Source organism: Pteropus alecto, unplaced genomic scaffold (genome assembly GCF_000325575.1).
Source record: "Pteropus alecto unplaced genomic scaffold, ASM32557v1 scaffold7, whole genome shotgun sequence".
Classification (NCBI taxonomy): Eukaryota; Metazoa; Chordata; class Mammalia; order Chiroptera; family Pteropodidae; genus Pteropus; species Pteropus alecto.
The window spans coordinates 46,883,133-46,893,343 of NW_006494614.1; the positions used below are offsets into that span (position 1 = coordinate 46,883,133).

The window sequence follows — 10,211 nt, forward strand, 5'->3', positions numbered from 1 at the left end:
CCACTGAATGGAATGGAGAAGCATAGAGCTCTGGCACATACTGAGGGACTTCCATTCTAGATGAGAAGTTTTTTGTTGTTGTTGTTTGGTTGGTTTTTTTAGGTGAGGCAACCCTTGGTTGACCTCACAGATTGCAAGGGCCTTGTCAGCTTACAATCCCTTATTTATTTATTTATTTTTAATTTATTTTTTATGCCTACAGTACCTGGTCTTCCTAGGTGGTCTCCCATCCAAGTACTAACCAGGCCCGACCATGCTTAGCTTCCAAGATCAGATGGGATCAGGCTTGTTCAGGGTGGCATGGCCATAGACTTAGATGAGAAGTTTTAAAAAGAACTCTCACAAGATCAAATTCTAACAACCACATTTACATGACACACAAATGATTTCCTATTTTTAACTCTCTTAGCACCTTTTTTGTCCCTCTAAACTGTAAATTCTCTTTATGGTTTTCTAAGAGGACTTTACGTACCACATGGCACGTTGTATTTTTATAGCAGCCCTGTCAGCCAGGCAGACAGGGGTCACCTGTACCCCCATATTCCTGACATGGGTGGAAATAAGGCTCAGAAAGGTCACATAGTGAGTTTGTGGCCATGTCAAGATCTTAATGGAGGATGACAGGCTTTCAGTTGAGCTCTTTCCTCTCTACAACAATATCCCTCCTGGGTGTGACTTCAAAGACAGAGAATCCATATTTGTCTGCACATGTCTGAACTAGGTCTGGCCTAATATGACCCTGACTGGTTCTGCCTGGTGCAAAAGGCTAGAGCCATTGACCTCAGCAGGTCCCCAGCTCCGAGGTCCCAACCACATCTCCTGAGAGAGTAGCCCTTCTGGGGGCCAGGCCTCCAACAACCATCTCCTTTCACCTTGGTCCTTCCTGAATCTACTGCGAAAGGAACCTTCCTTTGCCCTAGGTTTACCTCCTGGTGTTCAGCAGACTCTGGTGCAGAAGATAGGCCCAGAAAGCAGAAGCATCCTGGTCTGAAAGTGCCCATCTACATCCACACCTGTAAGCCCTACCTGCATGGCTGCCAATCAGTCTGCCAGCCTGGGGCCACACAGAGAATCCACCAGATGTGGCTCATTAATAGAGGAAGAGCAGCTAGGACCACAGCTAGGAAAAATGCTGCCACCACAAGGCTTAATTCTGGGCAGGGGTAGGGAATAGGGAGTACATAGGGGATGGTAACTGCATTGCTTCAACTCAGCATCTGTGACCTTCATCTGACTCATTTTCCATAGACAACAAGAGTACTTAGAGTCACTGAAGATTTTGGAAGAAGGAAGGGACAGGATGCAGAGACTGCTATTTCTGGAGGATGTACATCTTTACAATAGGGATCCCAGGGATGGTCCCAAGTACTGGACAAAGAATGGGTTTTAGTCACTTGGGTTCAAATCCTGGCTCACCACTTACAAGTTGTGTGACCTTGTTATTTAATCGCCAAGTCTTGATTTATCTATAAATGTGGATGATACTTATGTAGACTCTCTAGCCCTATAGTAAGGATTAAATGAGAACAAGTGTGTAAAGGCCAAATAAAGGTTAATTCTCTCCCCGCTAGGCTGTGCCAACCTGCATTTTACGAAAGTGGGACTAGGGACCTGAGTCAGATTCCTAGTTCAGATTTCCTCCCCACCCCTCCCCCCGCCAGCCCAGGTTCCCTGCAGGCTGACATGTTCTCCTGAAGTACTTGGAAAAGGCTGCACTAAGTGGCTAGACGGTTTATGTTTTCTGCCCTGTGTCGTTGCTGTTGCTGTTGCTGTTGCTGCTGTTGTCCTTTTTACTGTTAAATACATTTTCTAGAGATAACCTGCTAAGAACTAAATAAATTCCCACTTGTATAATAAATATTTTAAAAAGCATCCTTGGTTGTTTTAACACCAAGAATGCAAAGTCAAGGGCATAGTTGACTATCTCAGTAGGCTGCCAGAATCTGCTAATTCTGCTAATGACTCTTTTTAAAATGTAAAATACTGGGACTAAGGCAAGCAGACCTAATGACTTAGTTCTTGTCTAGCTCTGTACTCCTGGGAACCTGCAAATCAATTTCTGTCCTTTTTCCCCAATCCACCTACAGCAAAGGATGAGATCTTGAGCAATTAATCAAAATTGGCTTCATGTGTCCAGAGGGGATCGATGAAAATGAACAAGTAATTGCAAAAATGGAATCTGTACCAGGTGATTTATAGGCTGTGCTCAGAGAGGAGAGGCCAGGGCAAGGGCTGGGCTGGGGCCAGGACAGCAAGAGCCACACTAGGTGGTTTTTCTGTCAGACTGTTGTGTGGCAGAGCGAGTGCGTTAAACACATGTAGTTCCAGCTTTCACATTTTTGGACCCAAGGATGGTAAGTAACTGGGAAGTGGTGGTCAGCAAAACTACCCTTAAGTGAACTATTGATAAGGGCATCCCACTTTACATTCTCCAGAGGACTTTCGCATGCATCCTCAATGGGCCATCAAAACTCCTGTAAATCAGAAACAGGTATCCTCTGCCATCAGAACTCCTACCACCTGCTCTCCCAGACTCTGAAACCAAACAGGTTCAGATAACACCATATCCCTTGCTGACCAAACTCCTACTTTCTGAATTTGAGAACCAAATAAATTTAGATGGTGATGGATACTTGTATTATTGTTACCTCTTTGAGACTCAAAGCAATTAAGACAGTCAGCCAAGGTCACACAGTTAGTAAACAGTGGAGCCTGGATTTAGAACCAGGCCTGATGGCTCTAACTCCCAGCTCTGCTTCCTAAGACCTGCCTCTTTGCCATCATGGAGTTAGGACCTCAGCCAGTCTCCTAAGATTACCCTCTAACCAAGAGTCTATGGTTTTTTGAAGTCAAGACTGTTTAGAAAAAGCGGCTACATAAAGTACAGAGGTAAGCTGACTATTATAAAACCAGCCGTTGACCGCTCTCTGCTCTGCTGTTGGCCGTGACCTATCTCAAAACCACCCCTTTCATGTGAGCTGAGCCAGTTATTAGGCAGAATGAAGCCTTGTGGAGTCACTATGGTGAATATGGAGGCAGGTGGTGAATGTCATCATTCATTCACTCACTCGTTACTCATTCAACAAACACTTTAGAAGACATTCTCTGCAGTAGGCATTGGGCCAGAAACTAGGGCTACAATGATGAACAGAATGATCTGGTCCTTGCCCTGGTGGAGAACAGTCCAGTGGGGAGGACACACACATGAGTAGATGACACAGTACATGTGGTAAGTTCCATGCTGAAGACACACAGGGAGCATCTTACCCAGCCTGGGAGGTGCGGGAAAGGCTTCCTGGAGATGTCCCCTGAGCAGAGTCTTGAAGGATGAGTTAGCCAGGTGGAGAAGCAGAAGGGCAATCTGAGCAGGTAGGGTGGCGTGGGTAAAGGCATGGAGGTGAGAAGCAGCATGGTGCACTGAGGGGACAAGAAGCTTCTGTAGGCTCTGAGAAGCCCACGGATGGTTGAAAGCAGGTGTGACATGGTCAGATTTGCATGTTCTAAAGATCTCTCTGGCAGTTTAAAGCAGTAGCAATGGCAGTAATTTATTTCTCTCAGCATCTGAAGCTCTGTCGGCCCCAGATAAGATGTCTGGGTTGATAGTTAAAATACAATGCTAAAATCACAAGTGATTGAGGGCCACTTATGTAAGGACAAGGGACAAAGAGTTAAGCTTAGTTCCACTGTTTGAAATTAAATGCACAAAATAGTGGTCTCTGATCCAATGCCTCAGGTAATAGTAACTTCATCTTGGTATCTCCAGTACCAAGTATTTCTTATGAATGAAAAATTCGTTGGATTATTCTGTATTCAATAACCATGCATTTTAGTCACCCAGTCAATTTAGTACCCAAGGAAGAAAACCTGTATATTTGGCTGAGAGAAGTGGTCAGCTCAGTAAAGATGTTTGAGCCAGTCGTGTATGAATTCCTCATCAAATTCTATTTCTGCTGGTTTGTATCTGGGTCCCAAGATTTAAAGAGGATCTAGGTAAGCCTTCTAGAAGGCCTGTTTGGCCTGACCAGACTGGCACTGTATAGCATGGCATGGTAGTTTAGTTGCGTCCAACCTGATTCACTGCGGGTCAGCCTCAGCCTCCCTCAGGGAAGGGAGAAACAGCACAGGCTGTGGAGCAGAAGACCTGGGCTCCATGCAACCTTTGTCTCTCTGAGCCCACCACACTGGCAGGTATCTTTCCTTTCTGAACTTCCTTCCCTTTCCTATTGCCTGGACAAACACCTGCTTCACAGCATTAGGAGGAGTCAATGGAATGGCACAGAAAAAAATGCTTTGTGAGCAATCGATAAATATAAATTGTTAGAACATTATCATTTAGGTCTGTGGATTCAAGGTAATTCGATAGCTGGAATTCTTTAAAATGATCTTCCTAATGGGTGTTTGCCTCAGTCAACTTCATGTATTGTCAGAGATTACTCATAGTTAACTATTTATCAGGAAGACAATGAACACAGACCTTTCAAGGACTATAAAGGGAAGGGGAGGGGCCTGAAATGACCTGTATTTAGTATCCACTATGGGTTCCCTACAGCCATCATGTCATTTCATCCTCACTCCTCTCGTCTGAGGGGGGAATTAGAGTTCCCAGATTCAGAAGAGGACGCCAAGGCTCAAGAAGGTTAGTGAATGACACAGGGTTGCACAGCCTGCACCGATTTCTACCCATGAACCTCGGGACTCTCTTCGTGCACTGCCGGTGTTAATTAGTATTCACACGATAAAGAATAAAATACAGGCAGGCGCACTTTGGCGATATTGCCGGTTTGGTTCCAGAACCTCCACAGTAGACAGAGTCGTAATCTTTTTGCTGGTGGAAGGTCTTGCCTTTAATTTGTAAAATATGCAACATCTGTGAAGCTCAATAAAGCAAAGCTCAATAAAACGAGGTATGCCTGTCTGTATTTATGTTAATTCTGGTATTACAGATATTCTAGGACGGTCCAGGGGTTATGAGAATCTACGCATTAGTGGCAGTGGGAGGAAGGAAGTTTGGACTGTGTGCCCGGTTCTGCATGAGTAGGGCCTAAGAGAGGGATGGTTCCAGTCCTTTGAAATAGCTGCCTTTACTGTCTCAGTGTCCTCGGCTGCCCCAACCCAGCTGGCCTCAGGTGGGGCTAGGGTAGGGCCTTGCCCTAACTGTAGATAGTCCACACGTAAGTGATTACACCCTGAAAGAAACTTTTTACACCTGTGGTACTGAAAATGTAAGACATTTTAGCAGTACAAGGACCTTGAAACCACAATGATACGCTTAGGGAGTTCCTAGCCTTTGTGAAATGAAGCTTGACACTCCCCAGATCTATGAGAAGCAGGTTATAAATTTTTAAATTTGAGTGAAAAAAAAGAGAGAAGAATTTCACTAAGAACACACAAACACTAAGGAAGAATTAAAATACACTTATAACCAATTTAGCAATGATGACCTATTTTAAAACTAGAGGGCTGTTTTTAATTTTGTTTGTTTGCTGTTTTAGGGAAGTGATATTAGACATGAGTTATAGATTCACCTCCTGGGCTTTGGGCGGCATCAGGGAGCTTGGTGGGAGGTGCAGGGCAAGGTTCTGGGTGAGCCCTGACTACTGGGCAGCAAAGATAGAGCTAGTACGGCTCTCCACCTTCCTGCCTTCTTCATTGCCTGATTCCTGTCCTCACTCTGATTCTGAGTGTGTCTCACCTTCTCTCAGGTTATTCTCAGTGTCTCCATCTTGTGTTTTTCTCCCTTTCTGCCTCTATTTCTCTCTCTTTCTTTCTTGCCTTTCTTTCTACTCTTCAATCTCTGGTTTTGATCAACACAATCTTTAATTGATCAAAAGAAAGCTGAATAATATATTTTATGTATGTTTTATATATTTAACAGTATTTTTTTTGTGTGTGTGTGCCTCATATAAAAGCAGGCAGGTGGGCGGAATTTTTCTGTTTATCTGGAAAACAAATACACAGTGGTTTTTTTGATATGTACAAGCCTTGACTGATTTCTACCAAGCCTCCTCCCCAAGACCCAGAAATAAGGGATGGCAATAGAATAAAGGTCACAGCCTAGAGTTCCTAGCCTAAAGTAAGAGAGGACCTGAGGGTGTGTTGCCCAACATGTAGAGAAAGTGAGAAGCATGATGGCAGGGAGCATGCAAAGGTGTGGGGTGTGGTCTGGGTGTGTGGAATGGAGGTCCCAGTTAGTGGCTGCCCACTCACATGGCACCAGGCCTTTCCAGGTTGGGCTCTGCCACTCTACAGCCTTTGCCTTGACCTTCCCTGAACGAACTGCTACCTCAGGACCTGAGCTCACCTGGCGTTGGACCCCTTCACACCATGCAGCTCCCTCTGTCCGGCATGCCTTGACCACCTGGTCATCATCTGCCCATCCACCGAGGTCCTCCCTGATCCATGGGACCAGCTAGAACAAATTCCTCCTTCCTGCACTGCTGCGATCAGAGGTGGGAGCTCCGTCATCCTGGCTTCCTAGTGCCCAACACAGTGCTTGGCACATAATAGGTATTCAACCAACATATGTTGGAAAAAGGATGAGGGATCCCATGTAGGATCTTTTGTCTCCCACTTTAGCAGAGGAAGATCAAAGTGGGCAAACTTGGCCCGAGCTCTGAGGTTGCCACCCAGATCTGTTCTGCTGCCTGTAGGCCTGCCCTGCATACCTGTATCCCACCCACTATCCAAGCTTCCCTCCCCCGTGAAGCCTTCTGATTCTCCATTCTTGGCAGGAAAAAGCCTGTCCTTCATCTGAGCTCCCAGCTACCTGGTCTGTCGTTACCTTATTTGGACCTCCCTTATGGCTGTTTCCACACCCCCACGTTTGGCACACACAAGACTTTCACCCCTGTAATCTATACTGTGAGCCAGCCCCAGAGGGTAGAACCTCCATAATGACCAGATTAAACGACTAAGTGAAGGCATTTCTACCATTCCTTCGGAGGAGAAAAAAGCCGGAACCAACAGTCCTCCTGGTCTACAGGAAGGGGATGGAGAGTCAGGGCCCAGCCTCCCAGTGTGGCGAGGACGTGCTGGGCGCAGGTGGTCACTCGTCCCCAGCAACATGGGATCAAAACATTACACTACCTTGTTGGCCAGTGGGTCTCCCGGTCCATCTTCGCCTTTCCCAACACTTAGCTCTGACTGCTCGCAATTAGAATCTGAGAGGCAATCTAAAAGAGTCAAGGTGCATTATGGAGAACCCCGGAAAACTGCGGGGCACAGCTCCTCTCGTGGGGAGCAGCTCCTTCACCTCCTCAGCTGGGCCTTACCAAGGAAATAAGATCAAGAAAGTGGTATTCGTCTTTAGCATTTATTTATAATTGGAAAACTGTTTGTTTGTTAGTTAGTTTGTTTTTTCTGAGCAGGCACAGACCACAAGCACGTCACAATCAATTGGCTATACATGAATATTTTTGTCAATTTCTTACTAACAGCAGTAATTAAATAGCTCCAATAGAGGTGTGCGCTACACATTACATAGACAATCTGTGGTATGCAACAAAACTCAGGCCACAAAATTGTAGTTAGACACTTCCTGTCTGTCTTGGAGAGGCAAAGATATGATGAACCGAATGGGAGTGCTAGCAGGGAATGCAAAGCTGTGGAAGCCAACACCCAGCTTTATTTTTAGGATTATTTTTGCCGGCAAGCGAAGCAGACAGTGGGAAAGCTTCAGTCTTCCCTATCTTGAGAGGGGAGTTGAGGAACCATAGAGAAATGTACAAAAATGGGCAGAACAGGCATTGGAAGCTTGGTCACCTTCAGAAAGGCAGAACAGAAATACTGCTTGTGAAACTGAAATCAGTTTCTATCAGTACGTTTGGGGTACAGAACAAGACTGGCTGAGTTTTATTTGTAAACAGTAGAAATCAAAGGAAGTTTTTTGCCAGTGAAGTGACACATTCAAGAGTCAAAGTGAACTACAAGCAGGTATGGAAAAGATGGGGATACTGAGGGGTTGAAAAAGACCTTATACAAGTCATCTCAAGCCTCAGGTGCTGCAAGGTTGGGAACCTAGTCTCGGGGGCTGCCAGGACTCCGGGTGGAGAACTCAACAATTTGGGCATCACAAACTTGAATCAGACACAAGAGTCAAGTCTCATGTATCCTCTGGTCGTGCTGCCATGGAGACAGACTTATTTTTACTACCTGCCATGTCTAGCACAACTTCTGACACAGGCATTCAGTAAGTGCACATTGAATGAACAGTCCCTTGTGCATTGTAAAGTTTGATTTACTTCATCTGTAAAAAATGTATGACTATTCTATGGAGAAATCCAAATTGTGGCTAACATCGACATGCCTGACTAATGCCAAATCTTGAGGAAATGAACGTACATCGGCAAATTCTCTGGGTAAAGTTAAGATCACATTGCTAGAGCTCTCTGGTTAATGTTAAGATTAGCTAGCAAATAGATGGAATTAGTACAGAGATCAACTCTGATCATTTTCAGATAGGCATCAAAATTTGTGATTCATAAACACTAAAGTCACTAACATTTTCTACCTTCCTCAATACTTCTCCTTCCTCACAGTTCCATACCCTCAGAGAGAAAGGAGGATGGCAGCAGGCCTGGCCAAGTGTATCATTTCTAGTAGTCCTATTCTCTGAAGAAATATGGCCCGCACGGCTCATGCCTAATTAATCCGCAAAAGACTTCTCAATCAACATCAAGGTGAGAAACGAACTGGTGTAAACTGATACTTTGCTGCTTAAACGGTCAGAATATGAGAGAGCATGTGGAGGCTCAGCTTCCTCCAAACAGAAGAACCTCAAGGATTTTTAAGGTAAGGAAGTGTGAGAACTTCACTCACCATTTTCCTTACAAAGGAGAAGTAAGCCTGAGCAGAGGCTCGGAGTCACACAATGGTCCAGCAATTCCCGAATGCTGGCAACAGTAAGCACTTTAAGGACATGAGAAATAAAGCATACTGAGCAACGTACACATCACGAGGTTTGCAAGTGTAATTTTTCTGGTAGATATTTTGGGGTCCCTCACGAGCACTGAGGTCTCTTCACAACTCTCTGACTAATGCCTACAACACAACTCTAGCACAGCTAAGGTGGCATTTGACACCATTGGGGGCTTTGGCCACACAGAAACGCAACACATAATTCACTGAGAGCTTCTTTTACTCATTAATGAGGTCAAAAATGCTTGCTAATTACTTAGCAGGGAACTCTCCTAGTCTTTAGCTAAGTTGCAGAAATTTTCTATAACCTGAAGCTCAGCATCCTCTGTCCTCTCTGAGGAACAGAGCAAGAACAGTTCAGGAAGGGAGAGTAAACATTGCCACACTTGCCACTACGTCTGCTTCCCGCCTTGTGTTTCTCAGAAGCAGGAAAGTCACATTCTAAACACACTATCCCTCTATCTTGAACCTTCTTCCTCAGTCACCTGTAACCAGCTGTCTGCAAAATGGCAGCACCGGATAGACAATCTGCTGCGGAAGAACAGGAAATAATCCTCTCATTTTTGTCATCTTCCTATGATGTCTAGAATGTACCTAAAATACCTAATCTTTACCCTGACCTACTTTTAGTCATCAATGGCATATATTTCACTTGCTATACAATTTAAAGCCCACTGATAGGAAACTAAATGCAGCCACACATTTCTAACAGACGATTCTATAAAAAAAATCACTTAAACTTAACAGGCACAACTTATTTATTGACATTAAGGCCGAGGTTTTCTTGTGTTTGTTTTTCAAATATTTCCACAAATGTTAGCAATCACTGAAGCCCAAGCTGAGCTTCTCTAGCACATGATAACTCTTTGAATTTGGAAAAGAACACATTTACCTAAAGTTCCAAACTGATCACTGACACTGACCTTGGGGAGGAACAGGAAGAGGACGCCCCATTGACATTTCTAAGCACTACCAGGAGAGGGCTTCTGCAGCCATCTGGGCTTGCCTCTGCGCACTAAGCCCTGCCTGCCTTCCCCACCAGCACACAGTTTCACCTGCCGTGGGAAGGAACAGCCAGCCAGTGAGCCGCACTTCCTCGGGTTCCAGGGACCCTGGGCATGGACGCAGGCCGCTCTCGCCCTGCTGGTCTAGATTTGCAGAGGAGGCACGGCATACGGTCTTTGAAAGAGCATTCCTCCGTTAAAAGAAACCAAACCAAAGAGCTCCTGGAACACTCAGGACCAAAGCAGATGAGAAGCCTCTAATCAATTTTGTGGCCTTTTTGTTGGTTGGTT

At 45.1% G+C, this 10,211-nt stretch overlaps 1 protein-coding gene and 1 pseudogene across 2 annotated transcripts in view; both read right to left on the minus strand.

The window, feature by feature from the left end:
- Nucleotides 1–10,211, minus strand: part of MAP6 (microtubule associated protein 6) — a 73,119-nt gene that overhangs the window by 12,464 nt on the left and 50,444 nt on the right. Inside the window, exon 3 of one of the 2 annotated variants that reach the window (XM_015600325.2) lies at nt 8,659–10,211. This exon is cut by the window's right edge and continues 266 nt beyond it. The exons of the other annotated variant lie outside the window; for it this stretch is intronic. The gene's annotated coding sequence lies outside the window, so the exon portion shown is untranslated. Of the gene's footprint in view, nt 1–8,658 lie in introns of those variants that run through there. 2 annotated transcript variants of the gene reach the window in all.
- Nucleotides 194–312, minus strand: LOC112474625 (annotated as a pseudogene).